Source organism: Eublepharis macularius, chromosome 4 (genome assembly GCF_028583425.1).
Source record: "Eublepharis macularius isolate TG4126 chromosome 4, MPM_Emac_v1.0, whole genome shotgun sequence".
NCBI lineage: Eukaryota > Metazoa > Chordata > Lepidosauria > Squamata > Eublepharidae > Eublepharis > Eublepharis macularius.
The window spans coordinates 169447750-169461832 of NC_072793.1; the positions used below are offsets into that span (position 1 = coordinate 169447750).

Here is a 14083-nt window from a genome sequence, read left to right on the forward strand (position 1 = left end):
CCGAAGGTTGCCCGACGGGAACAGTTTCTCGCGGTTGACCAGGGGCTCCCCCCTCGGATGGAGCCGTGTGTGCTCCCGCTCGGTCCGGCCGGACCGTTATAGGAGAAGTATGGGGGGGTATCACCGGTGTATCACTTGGCTTTTCCTCCCCTTCCGTAGGCCTCTCAACGGGAGTCTCGTCTGGCGGCACATCCCCTCCCGCGTTAGGAGGTTCGGTGGGAGTCTCTCCGGGTGGCTCAACCGGGTTATCCCTTCTCGGTGGAACTTCCTGCTGTGTGGGAAGTTCCTTGGGTTGTTCTCCCGATTCGCCAGGATAGGTGCCCCCCTCGCCTGTAGGTGACGACCGCTGCTGAACTTCCTCCACTGGATAGGAGATGACACTTTGGAGGGTAGCTATCTGTATCGCCATCTCTTCAGGAGACAGTCTTTCTCCTGCTCCCATTGAGGAAATTAAATGAATGGCATGAGCCAAACTTTCTTCCATATCCATCAGCTTAGCTTCTAACTGTTGCATTCGACTTGGCCCCGGTTGTTCACTCATGGAACCTTCATTCGTTGTACTCACCGGGGAGAAAGGGCCCCAAGGAGGAGGGTCCCCTTGGACGACTCGCGACCTCGCGGCTAGAATTCCCTTGGCCATACCTGTCACGGCCGAGATGCTGGTATCTACCGCATAGGTGCGACCTTGTATCTGCTCCCAACTTTGTTCAGGGACTTCCGTTGGCTCTTTCCACGGAGCAAGTTCGGAATAATCCCAACTCAGGGCGCCGCGGCGAGACGTGTCCCCCTCCGTCTGCTCAAACGTCCTGTTCCAATATCGCCATGGTTGGCTGCTATCTAGCTCCGGGACGGTTTCTAGGCTTCGGCGCCCGTCCATCGAAACTCGTGAATGGAGTCCACCTGCCCGGCGCTCTCTCGTTTCTCGGGGTCTGGCTCCCCACTCCGACGGGGTGGGTACCGAGATCAAGGGGAGAGCGGTTGCTTTCGGCCTTGCCCCGAGGTCGCCTTCGGTCTCGTCCCGAGTACTGAGGTCGATGAGAGGCGGGGTGGAAGTGGAAGCTCCGGTTCCGTTCCCGGTTGCTCCCAGCTCCTGGGAGTCTTGGGCTTGCACAGGTTGATTGTCGGGAGACGCATACGGATCAAACAAAGGATCCCTGTCCGGGACAACCTTGGATTCCGCTGGGCCCGACTCAGACATGATTGGTAACAAAATGTCAGACTGTGGCTAGATAAGGCACTCTCTGCAAGGTTCCCTTTAGAAGCAAGAATAAGTCCAGTGTCTGGCGAAGGAAGCTTTATTGCAGAAAAGGTCCATTATAGTCCACTGTCCTGAATAGGAGACTCAGGATGGTACATGATCATTGTTACCAATGAAGAGCAAGCATAGGACACAGAGTAACAATACCCATCTGGATCAGCCTCCCCCCACAGTTCTCAAAACAACATCTCTCAGTCCTGGGAAGCTGCTCTCCTTCAAGGCCAATGCTTGGTGGAACGGTGTTAGACAAAACAGTCTCCTCCGGTGGGAATGCTGCCTGGGAACTGGTGCACCTGGGAAGAAAGCACTTAAACACTAGAAGCATTAGAAAATGGAGTACAGTTTAGATATACACTGGACCTGACAAGTGGGGGGGGGGGCGCAAGTAGGTATCTTGCCTCAGGCGCCAGAAACCCTGGCACCGGCCCTGCACGGTATGTAATCAATATGTTTTGTTCTTTTTCCTTTTCAAAGATGCTCAATGAACTCGACTGTCCCAAGCTTTGCAATTCCAGCGCAGTATAAAGATTGCCTTCACCCAATTCACTCCTCCATTTGTTCTCTCATGGGGCATACATTTTAAATCAACAAGGCAATATATCAGTGAAGAACTTTCCTGGTGCTTGACTGCATTCAGTGGAAGGCTGACGGGCCCAATGCCGCCACTTGCACTTTAAGAATATTGGATGATTTGTATTTAAAACTAAAAGCTGATATTAATATTCATATATCTACTCATCATTACTCTCAGTTAATTTTCTCTTTGAGTCCCTTCTGGAAGTTGGAACTGGAGGTCACTACCTCACAGTTGTGAGTCAGACAACTTTCCTCCTCCACGTGAGTGCAAGGTACTCTCCAATTTTCTCAAAGTTCCCCCTGCTAACTCTTGCCCTGCTATCGTGTGCCCTCTCTCCTGCCTGAGTTCAAGTCCTTGTGGCAGAGGGCAGCTGGCAGTTATGTAGGGTGGCTGGGGGACTGGTTGGCCATCAGGGAGGGGCCTTGGCTGCCACCGGGGCATGAGTGGATAGGTTGCCATGTTAGTTGACATCCTATGCTCTGCTGCGCTGCTTGGATGGGGGGAGGCAACTTTCGCCTTACAATAGGTGCCTATGAGCTATGCTGTCAATTTTTGTGGTGTAACTTTCTGCTGCTGTTGGGGCCATTCCCAAGCCCGAAATGGCTGAGGGAGCTGACTAACTTGTGTCCCGCCCACCCAGTGCGAGGACTTATGCCACAGCCTGCGTCTGGCCATGGATGGGCGCTAGTGGGGAGCCCAGGGACAGCATTGCTGGTCGAGAACTGCCAACATAAGTGGGGTCTACACTGTCATGGGGGCTCGTTGGCTTCCTTAGCACTTTTGCCCCCCACCCTACTCAGGATTGCACTTTAAATGCACTAACCCAAATAACGATCCCATATAGTAGCTAAGCTTCTCTGGAACCTGGGGACTACTTAGGTTTGCCAGTCTCCAGGTGGTAGCTGGAGATCTCCCAGAATTACAACTGATCTCTAGGCAACAGAGATCAGCTCCCTACTATCTGGCCCTACTTTTCAGGGAGGGAGAACCTTTTTCTTTTGGTGGTGGCAGCGGCGGTGGGTATTTGCAGGCACACCAAGCTGCAGCCACCAGCCTGGCCCTCCCCATTGGCTGCACCACTGCTTGCCCCTCGTTTGAATGTCAGGGGAGGGGTATGGCTATTGGCTGGTGTGAGCGGGGTTGTAAGGGGAATGGTGGGCCCTCCCTCCCAGGGGCCGCTGCATCTCACCTTGCCACGCTCTGGCACTCGCGGGATTATCCTGCAAAAGGCCATAGGGAGCCGTGCAGCAGCGCCCCATTTACACCGGCGCACGAGCAACAACGCTGCCTGGGGGGTTAGGATTGGGCTGCCCATTAACTTCCTACGTGCACAATAGACCAATATCAGAATTCTGGAAAAAATGGAGATTTCTTTGACTGTTTAGGTTAAAACTAAGGTAAATTAAGGTGATTATATTATGGAGATAAAATATAGATGACTGATTTAAAACCATTGACATTAAAGTTTGGGTATAAGCAACTAAGGAGAGGGGAAGAGAGCTATTATATAATCTAGTTGTGCTATTATATACTTTGAATATATTTTTCTGTTGTATTTTAAATATAATTCAAATGTAGTGCTTTGTCTAAGTTTCTATGCACTTCTATGCATTGTTATTCATATTTTTCTTTTTGAATAAAACTGTGACATAAAAAAAATAATTTCACTGGACACAGGAAGCCATTTGGGAAGATCATAAGGAATAGAATCTTTTTATACTAAATAATCAACTGATACATCATAAAATATATTTATACAGATGATAGTATGACAGAACAGGCAGTGCAGGAGATAGCTGTAAGGTAAAACAAAGGATCTTATATTCCAGAAGAAACAGGCGTTTCGCTTAACCAGAAATATAATTTATTGGGAAATAACAAAGGCATAAGGGTTGCAGAGTATTGATGAGCATATTGATTCATAACAGGTTCACATTACATATGCATCCTGAAATGTTTATTCACAGACTCACGTCACAATTAAATAACTGATTAAATGAATGTCTTTGGCATCTCCTTACACTCTTACACAGCCATTAAACCTCAGCCGGAAACAAAGCAGGGAAACCCCGGGTAGTCAAAAGCTACGAGAAACAATACCGGGAATATACAGTTAATTTTTTTTTTATTTTTATAACAATATATTGGTGCAAAATGTGCAAAAGTGCAAAATGTCAACAATAAATACAATCTATAATAAATACAAGGTAACAATTATACAAGGTAACAGTTGTTTGTCCGATTATGCAAGCATAATCCCGTCGGCACATCAATATTTTCATTTGATCTGGATTGTGGTCACCCTCCCCTGTGGGACTTTCTGCCTACATTCCTAAGAAGGCTCTACTGCAGCTCTCACCCAGACGTTTCTTTATGAACATTACAAAAACACGGACAAACAACTGTTACCTTGTATAATTGTTACCTTGTATTTATTATAGATTGTATTTATTGTTGACACTTTGCACTTTTGCACATTTTGCACCATTAAACCTCAGCCGAGCAAAACTGAGGGGACAGAGATGCGAATGCTCTTGTCCAAGCAGGAGACACCTATTCATTTTTTACAAAGACAATCTAAACTACCAATGCATCATAAAACTGATAGAAAAACATGAATCTTATAAATGAAAAATGGAGAAGAGCTATTCAGCACTCCTTTTGACTAAAGGTGCAGAACCTCGCAAGGCTGAGCTGAACAACCTTCCTAAAGAAGAAAACGTACGGAAATTACTGATATTTTAAAGTAAATTTATTAGTAATTTATTTTTATAAAAATTACCACAAAAGTGATACTGTAGCCCTAAAAGATACAGAACATGATAAATTACATTAGTTATTGGACTCTTCTGAGGAGGAGGGTAGAAATTTAATCCACAATATGAAAATTTTCCAGATAGTTCCAATGAAAGTTTTTTCCACTGGAAAATTCTAGCACCCGTCATTTTAGAAGAGATAATATGAGGCATTAATCAATCTCACCACCTTCGCAGATGATCCATTAACATGAACGGCTTTAAGAGAACACAGAGAGAAATATACATTGTTTTGATCACCAGGAATCCTACATGCATATATTTGATGAGAACAAAAAGAAAGGAGAGGAGGTGAAGGAAAAGGAGGAAATTAGGGAGAAAGATGTTCCTTATCAGGGAAGCTAACCTAAATGACGTCATGGCCACAAGCAGGCAAGGTCAGCCACATTAATTTATTTCCCACAGGTTAACTTTCATTGGATGGTTAGTCTCCTGTGTGAATTTTGCGGTGTAAAGTAAGGCTGACGCTCTCACTAAAGTTCTTTCCACTTTCTAAACATCCTGTCCTACTATATAAAAGAGTAAGCGTGTTCCAGACAACTCACTTCCTACCCTGGTGTGCCTCCAGATGGCACTGCTGCTGCAGGAAACCCAGGTCAGGATCAGGAGTGGAGCAGGTAGAAATGCCGGCCCCCCGCCTTCACCCGACTGAGATCGGAAGCGGACCAGGAGACAATGCCCGCCCCTGCCTTCATCCAGCCGAGATCAGGTGTGGAGCAGGTGGCAAAGCCTATCCCCACCCTTCACCTGACTGGGATCAGAAGCGGAACAGGAGGCGATGCCCTCTCCCCTGCCTTCACCTGGCTGGGAGCAGGAGCGGAGCAGGTGGCAATCCCTGCCCCCGCCTTCACCTGGCCTGGATAACACAGGGAGAAGGTGGCAATGTTCACCCTCCCTTCACCTGGCTGGGATCATGCGTGGAATAGGTGGCAATGCCCACCCACTGTCTTCACCTGGCCAGGATCAGGAGTGAGGTAGGTGGCAATGCCCACCCACCCCCCACCTTCATCTGGCTGGGATCAGGAGTGGAGCAGGTGTCAAGGGGCGCCCCTGCCTTCATGCAGCCGGTATCAGGCATGGAGCAGGTTGCAACCCCGCCTTGACCCAGCCAGGATAAAGAGCGAAGAAGGTGGCAATGTCCACTCCTCCATCTTCACCCAGCAAGAATCAGGAGTGTAGAAGGTAGCACTGCCCACCTGCTGCCTTTACCTGGCTGGGATCAGGAGTATAGCAGGTGGCAATGCCTGCCCCCTGCCTTCACCCACCTGGGATCAGGAGTGGAGCAGGTGGCAATGCCTGCCCCCCACCTTCAACTGGTCAGGATGAAATGAGCGGGTGGCAATTCCTACCACCCACCTTAAACTAGCCAGGATCAGGAGCAAAACAGGAGGCAATGTCTGTCCCCCCCACATTCACCCAGCCAGGAGAGGAGCAGGTGGCAATGCATGCCTCCTCCCTTCAACCAGCCAGGATCAGGCGTGGAGCAGGCGGCAATGCCCTTCCCCCTCTGCCTGGCTGGGATCAGGTGCAGAGCAGATGACAATGCCCACCCCTCTTCACTTGGTCGAGATCAGGCACAGAGCAGGTGGCAATGCCCACCCCCTGCCTTCACCTGGCTGGGATCATGCACAAAGGAGGAGGCAATGCCCGCCAGCCCCCTCCCCTTTCCAGAGCCCGTTTTATTTTTCCCCACAAAGGGCTTTGTTGCTAGTCCTATTATATAAAAGGCAAGCTGTATTACTGACAACTTATCCTGGTGCAACTCCAGAGGGTGCCGTCACAGGAGAAAGCGCAGGCAAGGCCACCCATCACTTCCTCATGCCCCCCCCCCATCTTTACCTGGCAGCAATTGGGGAGTGGAGCAGGTGTCAATGCCTGACTCCCTTCACCTGGCTAGGATCAGGCACGGAGCAGGTGACAACGTCCACTCCCCTTCATCCAGCCAGGACCAAGCGCAGAGCATGTGGCAATGTCTGCCCCCCTTCACCCAGTTGGAATCAGGTGCGGAGCAGCAGCAATGCTCTCTCCCCTTCAGCCAGCCTGGATCAGGTGCAAAGTAGATGGCAATCCCTTCCCCCTTTTAATCCAGCTGAGATCAGGCACGGAACAGGTGGCAATGCCCACCCCCTTTACCTGGTGGGAATTAGGCACAGAGCAGGCGGGAATGCTTATCTCCACGTGGCTGGGATCATGTGCGGAGCAGGCTGCAATGCCTGCCCCCGTTCACCAGGAGGGGAATCAGGTACGAAGTAGGCAGCAATGTGCATCCCCCGTCACCCAGATGGGATCAGGCGCACAGTAGGTGGCAATGCCTGCTCTGCCTTCACCCGGCTTGGGATCAGGCATGGAGCAATGGTAATGCCCCCCTTCATCTGGCTGGTATCAGGCACAGAGCAGGTGGCAATGACCGCCCCTTTCACCTGCCCTGGATGTTGCACGGAGCAGGTGGCAATGCCCATCCCACCTATACCCATCCGAGATCGGGCACAGAGCAGGCGGTAATGCCTCTCCTTCACCCAGAGGGAATCAAGAACGAAGCAGGTAGCAATGCCCGTCTGCCTTCCCTTCCCTTTTTAGAGATCATTGTATCATTTCCCACAACGGGCTTTGTTCCTAGTTTATATATATGGCTCCTTCCTTGTACAAATCTTTTGATATCTAGTTAAGGTGCCATTCTGAGAGAAGCTCTTCCCACACTATAAGCATTTATACTACTTCTCCCCTCTGTGAACCTTTAGATGGCTAGTTAGGTGGGTATTCCGTGAGAAGCTCTTCCCACACTCCAAGCATTTATATGGCTTCTCCCCTCTGTGAATCTTTTGATGGCTAGTTAGGTTGCCATTCAGAGAGAAACTCCTCCCACACTCTAAACATTTATATGGCCGCTCACCTGTGTGAACCTTTTGATGGTTAGTTAGCTGGCCATTATTAGAGAAGCTCTTCTCACATTGCAAGCATTTATAAGGCTTCTCCCCTGTGTGAGTCCTTTGATGGCTAGTTAGGTGGCTACTGTTAGCAAAGCTCTTCCCACATTCCAAGCATTTATAAGGCTTCTCCCCTGTGTGAACCCTTTGATGACTAATCAGACTACTATTCTCAGAGAAGCTCTTCCCACACTCCAAGCATGTAAAAGGCTTCTCCCCTGTGTGAACCTTTTGATGTCTAGTTAGGTGGTTATTGTGAGAGAATCTCTTTCCACATTCAAAGCATTTATATGGCTTCTCCCCTCTGTGAATCTTTTGATGGCTAGTTAGGTTGCCATTCAGAGAGAAGCTCTTCCCACACTCTAAGCATTTATATGGCCGCTCACCTGTGTGAACTTTTTGATGACTAGTTAGCTGGCTATTCTGAGAGAAGCTCTTCTCACATTGCAAGCATTTATAAGGCTTCTCCCCTGTGTGAACCTTCTGATGTCTAGTTAGGTTGCCACTCAGAGAGAAGCTCATTCCACACTCCAAGCATTTATATGGTTTCTCTCCTGTGTGAACCTTTTGATGACAAGCTAGGGTCACATTCTGAGAGAAGCTCTTCCCGCATTCCAAGCATTTATATGGCTTTTCCCCTGTGTGCATTCTTTGATGTATAGCTAGCTTACTATTCTGAATGAAGGCCTTTCCACACTCCAAGCATTTATATGTGTTCCAGCATGTTGTAATGTCCTGATACCTTTTAACTCTGAGTTTGCAGCTCAACCCTTTCAGAATCATTGGACCCTTATGTCTTTTCTTTCTCTTCTGTACGTCATCTTGGGCTGGGTCCTCAAGAATCCTCCTGCTCTGATGGGCAAGCAATTCCTTCCTCAGTTTCTGTTTTTCTTTCCTTTTGCTTCTCTGCTCCCCCTTGGGTACCACTTGAACCCCAGATTTCACTTCTACCTGCAGATCTTCACCTCTTTCCACAATCACCCTTTCTGGTTCTTTCTCAATCGCAATGTTACTCACATCTGCAGTTGAAAAAGAGAGACAGAAAGAAAAAAAACCTGTTAGCAGGTACAGTCAGTAGTGAATGATAATTTCTGCAGCAAAAGCCGGGGGCCTGGAAAAACCTCAGCAGTCTCTAACCATGTGTCAGGAGGTCTTAGAAAGGTGGAAGAGGTCACCACAACATGAGGGAAGGGAATTACATGCTTTTGTTGCAGAAAGATTAATGTGTTTTCTAGTGTTAGTTTAGGAAGCACGTGGAGACCAAACAGGAAATGAAATGCTTTAAAAACCATTGAATTGTATTGAAATAGTTTTAAGTGTGTAGGTGTGTTGGTCTACAGAAAAACAGCAGGATTTGAGTCCATTGGCACCTTAGAGACCAACAAGATTTTCAGAATGTAAGTTTTTGAGAGTCAGAGTCAGAACTCCCTTCTTTTTTAACTAGGCTTGGAATCTGAATGTAAAGGGGTACACTAAAGGAAGATGTCAGAATGTAAAGATACAACACAATATCATTTGAGTAGAGATTAGCATGTGTAGTGAGATAAGAATCCTAAATCTGTGTTCAGCTGAATTTGTGAATGAACGCTATTTCAGCAATCTCACACTGTAATCTCCCCTTGAAGTTTCTCTATTTGAGGGCAGCCACTTTTAGATCATCGATGTAATGTCCTAGACAATCAAAATGTTCTCCCATTGGTTTTTGAGTGTTTGAGTGTCTAATGTCCATTTATTCTTTTGCATAAGAACCGACCTGTTTGTCCAATGTAGAGAGCAGAGAGGCATTGCAGACACTAGTTTATATAACATTAGAAGATGAACAAGTGAATGAACCTGAGATGGTATAACTGGCATGGTAAGGTCCACTGATTGTCCTGTCGGAATAAATATGGGGACAGAGTTGGCCTCTTGGTTTATTGCAGGTTCTGGTCCCAGAGTCTGTGTCAGTGTTGGGAATTACATTCTTGAGTGAGAAGTTGTTTAAGAGGTTGTGTGAGAGAAGGTTTGCCTCCCACTGCGTTGAACTGGTTTGAGCTGAGAGCTGTATGTGACCATCAGTGGTGTTCTATTGTTGTTTCATTTGGGCCTGTCTTGTAGCAGGGTATCTCTTGGTACCATTCTGGCTTTGTCAACCAGATTCCTTACTACATCAGGAGGGTATTCCAAAAATGTCTGCTGTAGATCTTGCAGGTGAGAATCTCTTTCAGAGGGATTGGAACAGATGTGGCTGTAACATAGAGCTTGGCTGTAGACAATGATTTGTTTGGTGTATTTAGGATGGTGATTAGAGGCATGTATATACGTTTGCAGATTAGTAGGTTTCCAGTATAACATGGTTCTTAAGCATCTGTCATGTATTTGTACATAGTATCTAGAAAATGTACATCCTATGTGGATTGATTCATGGTCAGGCTGATGGTGGGGTGGAAGTTGCTGCAGGCCTGGTGAAATTCCTCCAGTACTTCTTTCCCGTGTGTCCAGATGATGAAAATATCATCAATAAATCTAAAGTACAGGAAGGTTGTTAGTGGGTAGGAGCTGAGAAAGTGTTGTTCCAAGTCAGCCTTAAAAATGTTGGTGTATTGTGGTGCCATGGCTGTGCCATTGATTTTGATAGAAAAATCAGAAACACCGAAGTGTTTCTATTATATATTGTTTTAATCATGTGATTTGTTCTAATCATGTAAGCTGCATTTTGCAAACTTCTTGTTTTTGTCTAACATAGCAAATGTCTGAATGAGATATTCTTGATTTCTGATGAAGCTAGCTAAAATCTGAATATCCTTAGGATTTCTGAAGAGGTTAGCAGAACGTCAGAATATTCTTAGAACTTAGCTCACCACAAGTGCCCGCCGCAAAAGCAGAACTGTCTGGTTTCCAACCCATCCAACCACTTCCTTAGAGCATACACAAAGAGCCTTAGAATTAATAAGTAAAACGGAAAAAAATCATTGTATAAGTGCTTAACAGACATGCACAGAAATATTATTTAACTGTATAAATGATGTGACAACCTGCCCCAGGGTAGGTGTAGAGCTTTTACAGACTACTGCCTCTAGCTGAACTGTCCTTGATCTCAGCCTTGTGTGATTAATCAATTGGCTAAAGTCATACCAAGGGAACTCATAGCAGTATTTTTGCATCAATTTGAAGGAATAAACCTTCACCAACTGTGAAGCAGTTGTGGGTGAGGATAAACTAACAGGGCTTGGTAGTGAGGTCAGCTGTGATGTGGTCAGTAATGGTGTTCCTAAAGGCTTGTAGATCATCTTTGTGGGAGATGTTAGCGTATAGAGACTTAACATCCACGGTGGCCAAAAGAGTGTTATCTGGAAGATTGTCACTCGATTGTATCTTCTTAGGAAGTCTGTGGTATCTCATACATAATTAGGGGTATTGATGGGATGGGGTTTGATAATGGAGTCCATGTACCCAGACACCCCAACAGCGATGGTCTCTATGTCCAAGACAATAGGACATCTTAGGTTGCCAGGCTTTTGTATGTTGGGCAGAAGATAGAAAGTACTGGTTGAGGTTCCTGTGGTGTGTCCATATAGATTTGTTCCTGTATGTCCATGGGTAATTCCTTCAAATCCTGTTCAGTTCTCTTTGGTGGCTTGAAATTGTTAAGCCCACCATTGAGATCTGAATACAGGCACCGATAGTGACATAAGATGGATAAGAACCCTATATCAGAGCACTCACTAAAGTTGACAGTTCTCACTTGCTCTTAATTTTGTTGTTTAGCACTCTACAGTTAAATGAAATTACCTGGGATGACATGACGTACAATTAAGAAAGATAAGCATTTTTGGATTCAATTTTATATCAGAGAGTCTATTCACAATGGTAAATAGATAAGTACCTGCCAACCCATTTAAAGTAAGTTATCATTATGAACTTCTTTTTTCAGCTTGGTTTATTAGCCCGTATAACAAAAAGAGTGTGATCAAAGTTAGTTGTCGGGCTGATAAGCTTCTAATAGGATCAGTGCAAACCATTTTTTTTAACCTTAACTTTACCCAACTTACCCCACCTCCCACTCCACAAAACTAACAAACAGGTATAAAGAAAACATTTCTAATAGCAAACAGTAAGAAAAAACTGGAACGAATAAAAACAACCTCCAGAAGCACCACTCCAATGGATCAATGAGGTATGGGTTTTTTATACCCAATGTCTGGGGGGGGGGGGTGTCTCCAACTTAACTAAGGGCTTTGAATTCCAGGCCCCCCTCCCCATCCAACTTGTTTTGAACAGTGAGTTGCTTAAGACAAAGAAATTAAGATTGCATGTACAGATATGACTATCACACATTAAAGAAAATGATTTACAGAATTTTGCACAGATTCTTAGTGTTTAGTTGGTCGGATGAAGAAGATTTGTGATTAGTTCACTATGAAGTCATTTGGCTTGCTTGACTGGGATTCTGCTCCATTTTCTGGGAGTCGATGCTTTTTTATTTTTCTCAGATTGTGATTTTTCAGAGTAACTTCTTTGGTGTTGCAAATTCAGCTCTTGCAAAAGTTGATAGCCACTTTCAAGATTTGTAGTCTGATATACTTTCCCTTGAAAACGGAGTGCATTTTTGGTCAAGAAAACCCACTGGAATTTAATATTATCTTCTTGAATCCTATTAGTGGTAGATTTGAGTTCTTGTCTAAGAAAAAGTGTTTCCTTTGAAAGATCCTGGTTCACTTGAATTTTGCTGCCTTGGAATTTAAACGTTCCTCTTTTCCTGGCTTCTTGGAGTATCTTCTCCTTGGTGCAGCTGTCTAGAAATGTAGCCACTATATTGCTTTCAGTTTTTCAATGAGAGTTATTTGGAGGGCTCAGCCTTTATGCTTTTTCTGTCATTGACACTATGCCCTCTTCCAGATTTAATTCTTGTGATAGCCGGCTTGCTAAGAAGACAGATCTGTTGTTCCTTCATCAGATTCTCTAAATTCTCTGAATTTTAGATTATTGTATCTCAGTTTATTGTCCAGATCCATAAGTTTGTTTCTTGTCCAGATATTATTTGATTGCAAACTATGCACTTCATCCTGCAGCGTTATGCTTAATTCCATTGCAGTATTTGCTGTTTGGGCTATTTGCTATATGGATTCTTTAATCTCCCTCAGCTGTTCTGTGACTTACTTGAAGAGGTTTTCTATTCTGCAGGCTCATCTGTCTTCTAGCTTGTCTAATTTTACTTTGATTTCTTTATCAAGAACCTGTACGTCTTCACTGATTACAGCATCGTTGCTGGGAGTAGCCATTTTAGGTTGTGTTGCTCTTCCCATGCCAGTACCTTCTCTGCTGTTATTGGCCAGGATAAAAACTTTTATAGAATCTGGAACCAGCGTAGGTTTGTTTCTACTTTTGCTAATCTTCCCCATGGTTTTTAAAAAAATATTGGCTGGCCACCAGAGCTTTTAAACTCAACCCAGGGAGGGTATCAGAGGTTGGAGCTCCATTTTCACACATATGCCATTCATATGTGCAGTGCCCCATTCTCACATGTTCTATTCTGAGGCTCGATGGAAGTACTCCTTCAAATGCAGAGGGTGAAAAAGGCCTCCAAGTCACCACAGAACTGCATCATCTGTGCAGATTTTGTGGTGCAGAAGGACAGATAGTCCTTGTGAAAGAACAGATTCCTCTGTTCCTATGGCCTGCAGTATGCATAAGGTTGGACAGTCTCTTGTCTGAAAAGGGGAGCTTGGATTCTCGAAAGCTTACACTCTGAAAATCTTGTTGGTTTAAGGTACTGCTAGACTCAAATCCTGCTGCATTGAATTTTTTTTCCTTTACAGGAAAGGGAAAAAAAGATGGAAACACTTTAGAAAACAAATACCCTCTTTGACTGTTGTCAGGCAATCACACAGTATTGCCAGCCTTCCAACCTGGATGGGGCAGGGGGCAGGATCCTTTCTTTTTTATTTTTAATATTTTATTTTATTAAAATCTGGGAAAGTAATACAGAAAAAGGAAGAGGACAACAAAAAATACAAAGCTGTGTGCTACAAGGATTATCAAAGTACAAAGTGAAAAAATCATAACTTTTAAAAGTATTAGAATAATATTTGAGACTATTTAAGATATATATTTTCAAATAAACAAGTGCAGAATTCAAACCTATTTTTACCTAGATAGGGCTAATAATGAGTTTTTAAATTTTATTTTTTATTTATTTTTAAGATAAGGAGCAGTCTTTTCAAGTGGTGTTTTGGTATTTCCAACAGCTGGGCTGGCACATCAAAACTGTGCCGGAGGGAAGGAAGGAGGGAAGGCTGACCACAGGTGGGTAGATACAGGTAGCTTAGCTGGTGGGTGAGCAGAAGAGAAAGAAGCAAGAAAAGTTGGGGAAAGGGGGTTGCCAGGAGGAGGAAAGAAGAAATAGTATTGGATAAGGGAATATAGTCGGAAGTGAGGTGACGCCCAGAACTACTTACAAGTTCAGTCTAGGGGGGTGCAGTTTGGAGCCAGGAACTGGAAAAAAGGCCAGATATATGCCCCAGATCCC

General features: G+C 45.1%; 1 pseudogene; it reads right to left on the reverse strand.

Moving 5' to 3' along the window:
* Positions 1–4280: 4280 nt before the first annotated feature.
* Positions 4281–14083, reverse strand: part of LOC129327812 (zinc finger protein 585B-like) — a 30947-nt pseudogene continuing 21144 nt past the window's right edge.